This window comes from Apiospora phragmitis, assembly GCF_038363925.1.
Source record: "Apiospora phragmitis strain CBS 135458 chromosome Unknown utg000005l:1.0-4161743.0:1.0-4166827.0, whole genome shotgun sequence".
Classification (NCBI taxonomy): Eukaryota; Fungi; Ascomycota; class Sordariomycetes; order Amphisphaeriales; family Apiosporaceae; genus Apiospora; species Apiospora phragmitis.
Window position 1 is genome coordinate 753,290 of NW_027117403.1, and position 4,777 is coordinate 758,066.

A 4,777-nucleotide genomic window follows, 5' to 3' on the forward strand; every position below is an offset into this window, starting at 1 on the left:
AGTTATTACTTATTATATTAATAAAAGCGATTTCTATCGTATATTCGAATACTTTTTCGTATTATTAATATAAACCTTAATACATCTTACTAAGTTTTTTTTAAAACTTAAATAACGTTCGTTATATTTTAATTACTCTTATTTTTACGAATTATTATTTAAACCTTTAAATAATAATACTATAAGAACTATATCTATACCTAGCCCTAATAACACCGTCCGGTAAGGAAAAACTCTTATCGCCACCCCTAATACCTCCTAACGGGACCTTACTATAAATATCGATAATAACGATAATAATAATAAGCCTACATAATAAGCACTAGTTAAGCGAATTAAAAAGCTCGAACAAAAGAGCGCCAACTACTAACATTACTATATTAAGCTCGAAAAGGAGCGTAACGAGCTCCTAGTTAAAGGCACCTCAGGATAAATACCCTATAATATCGATAAGTTACGCGAAAAGGTGCGTTTCCTCCGTATAGCTATTAATATTATTTAAACCTCTATTATATTAAAAAAATATATAAAGATTAGCACGTTAACCCCTTTTAATAAAATAAGTAAAAACTTTCGAAGCTTTTTTATTTAAATTAAAACTTATTAATAATTTTATAAAAAAACGTTTTAAAACGCTATTTAACGAGTTATTTACGCCGCTTTATTTTTTAAAAATAAGGTATTCGCTTAATTTAAACCCTACTTAAACAAACTCGTAAAAAACGATTAGTAAATTAAGCTATACCGCGCGGAAATATAACGTATTTTCGAAAGTTACGACGGCTTTAAACAAGCCTTTAAATCACTTTTCCAAAACCCTAATAAAAAGCAATAAGCGGAAAAAGAACTTAAAACCTTTAAATAAAAAGGATTAACCGCTTTTTATATAGCCGAGTTCCAACGTATTATAACTTGATTAAATTATACCGAAGTTACGAAAATTATAATATACTATTAAAAACTAAAGGATAATATTAAAAACGAACTCAGCCGGCTCGACGCCCCTAATAATTTTTTCTCATATATAAAGCTTATTATTAAAATCGATACTCGTATATATAAATAACGCCGCGAAAAATAAGGCGGACCCTAATAATAAACTAATTAAATTTAAACTAACACGGGGTAACCACATTAATACAACTATATACCGCCTAAAAATATTATAACATATAATTATTATAATAAGCCTATAAATTTCGACGCTATTAAATATAATAAATAAAATAAGAAATTACGCGATATTTATTATAATTATTAAAAACTAGGATATTATATTTAAAAATATCGAATATTAAAAAAATAATTTTTAATAAGTTTAAAAAAACGATATATTAATATTATTAAAGTAAAAAATATTTTTATAATAATTATTAAAAATAATAACACTACTATTAAATATAATAATTTATTTTAAATAACTTACTATAATAACAAGTACACTTTTTACTTGGCGAATAAAGAAAATACCGGATAATTCTTTAAAGCACTAAAAAACAAGGAGGACTATAGCTAGAGCGTCGCGATAATACGAAAGGAGTAACCCTTTCCTTACGACGGAAATAATAATTTAATAAATAACATTATAAACCAACCAAAGTAATTAATAAACTACGAACGTTTAATAAGTATATTAATAAACGAATTAATAAATAAGATCGCTAAATTTAAAAACTTTAAAACCAATAAATAGTTAGCTATCCTTAATATTCTTTACCCCGGCTTAAAATACCTACGCTAAATACTTATTACGGCCAGTTTTAATTAAAAAATTTATAATAATTATATAATAAAGAACGATTTACGAATTTCTCTTACTTACGAAAAACACTTTACGCTCTTATAAATCTCGTATATATATAACGCTTATATAAAATACCTCGCGAAAAAACTTAAATATAAATAATTTCTTTAAAAAATCGGTAAACGACTTATTATATAACCATACCCGGATTATATTATTAAAAAAATCCGAATATTAATTTTAAACGGGTAACGCGCGTACTTACTAATATAAAAAAATTTACAATAATTACGATAATATTACCTAAAAAAACGAAATTAAAGGGAATACTTCAAAAACTAATACCTCGAATACGCTTAAAAAAAATCGCGAGCTTATAAATATTTAAAGGAAAACGTTTAACGCTCTTAAAATATATAAGTATATACTTAATAAAAAGACTTTTTTAATATATTAAAGAACTTATAAAACGTTTATAAACTATTACAAACCTAATAAACCTTTGAATTATTAGAAAAACCCGAATTTTAAATATTAAGGATAGTACTTTATATAAGGAGGAATATAGAAACACTTCCGTTAATATATCAAAAAGTACCTTATAAAGAACGAAAGGAATAATAGCGACGATACGAGAATCGATCGCGGGATATTATTAATAACCTATAAACGTAACGTTCGGAAAATAGACGCCGCCTATTATAAAAAAACGATAATAAGCGGACTAAAATAGGTCCTTATGCTAAATAATAGATAATCGAGCTATCTATAAGTATATTATATTAATACTAGGTATAAAAAGAGGCTATATTAAAACGTTATTCGATAACGGAGCGTAAAGAAATTATATTTTATTATAAATTATTAATTACTTTAAACTCGAATAATAAGAGAAAAACGCCCTATACCGATTTAAAGCCGTCAATAAAAGATTTATAACTTATAACAATAAAGAAATATAAAAGGAAATTACGAACTTTTTAATTAATATTAAAAAACGTTATAAACGAATTACGTGTAATATTACAGACGTTACAGGATACGATATAATTTTAAGCATAATTTAATTATAGGTAAATAATTTTAAAATTAATTAAAAAATAGGCTAACTTTAATAAAATATATTAAAAAAAGGTTTAATTAATAAGTAACGGTTTAAAAAGCAACTTTTTAATAAACTTAAAATCTTTAAAATATGTATTATTATTAAAAAGCTTAAGCCGAACGTTATAATAACTATATTAAAAGAGTATTAATAATTCGAAATATTTTTTAATAAGAAATTAGAAATAAGTTTATTATTTTATATATAATAAAATTATAAAATATTTTTTAAAAATAAGAAAGAACACTTATTTATACTTATATATAAACTTAACTAAGAGTATGAACAAGCTTTAAAAAAATATATTACGGAAAATCTCGAGAAAAGAGTTATCCGACTATCCATATTACTAACAAGCTTCCCTATCCTTTTCGTTTTAAAAAAAAGTAAGGATAAAAAACTTAAATAGCGTATATATATTAATTACTAGAAGTTTAACGAAATTATTATTAAAAACTAATACTTCTTACTTTTAATTAGCGATTTATAAAATAAATTATTACACGTTAAAATCTTTACAATACTCGACCTCTTTAATATATATAACTTAATCCGAATTAAAAAAGGAAAGGAATAGAAAACCGCGTTCTAAACTAAATATAACTATTTTAAATACTAAGCTATGCCGTTTAACTTAATTAATATATTAGCTAGTTTTTAATTTATAATTAATTATATCTTATAAAAATACCTCAATAAATTTATCGTAATATACCTTAATAATATCCTTATTTATTTCAAGAACGACGAATAATACCGAAAGTATATAAAGCTAATACTCTAGAAGCTATAGGACGCTAACTTATTAATTAACTTAAAAAAGAACGAATTTTATTAACGATCCGTTACCTTCATAAAATACGTAATATTCTTAGGCGAAATCCGAATAAAACCTTTAAAAATCTTAGCAATTAAAGAATAGCCTACGCCTATAAGCGCTATAAAAATTAAATCTTTTTTAAAATTAACTAATTATTACTAGATTTTCGTCCCCGGATTTAATAGGATAGCGACACCTTTAACGAACTTAACAAAAAAGGATAAACTATTCCAATAAATAAAAAAAGAAAATAAGGCCTTCTATAATATTAAGGAACGAATTCTTAACGAATTAATACTTTACGTAACAAACCCGTTCAAACCCTTTAAAATTAAAACTAATATATTAAACTATACGATCAGAGGATAACTAAATTAATAAAACGGTAACGGAAGGTTATACCCTATCGTATTTTTTTCGAAAAAGCTTAACGAACCAGAACTTAATTGTTAAATTTATAATAAAGAATTAATAATTATTATTAAAACTTATAAAAAATAAAAATATTATTTTAACGGGATAATAAAACTAATTAGGGTTTATACCGATTAAATACCCTAACCACTTAACCGTCTTATTATATAAGTAGCCACTTAAATTTAATACTATATAATATTATAACCCAAGTTTATTTTATTAATAACTATTTAAAAAAAAAATCGTAAAATTATAACTTTATCGAATTTTAACTTTAATATAGCTAATAATATTAAAATCGCTTTTCGAATTTAAGCTAATAACTTAGATCGCCTTATTTTCACCCGATTTATCTTAAGGGTTATACTGCTAGCCTATTATTCTATCCTTAACTGCTATTATATCCTATATTGTAATAAAGGCCCGATTAGGGTCTTTAACCGCCCGACGGGTTTTAAGCTTACGTGCTTTATTTAACTCGGCTTGTAAACGGTCCCTCTCTTATTCTAATCTAGTTAATTAAGCGTTTAAAAAGTTGAGCCCTTTTCTTAGCTTACGGAATAACAGCCTCTTATAAATACTATTAAGCTAGATATCCCTATTCCGGGCCAGGGCTTCGATATAACGTATTTACCGGGAGTTAGTAGGTATAGGCGCTTCCTATATAGGGGTCTGCTAGTCGTCAGGTTAT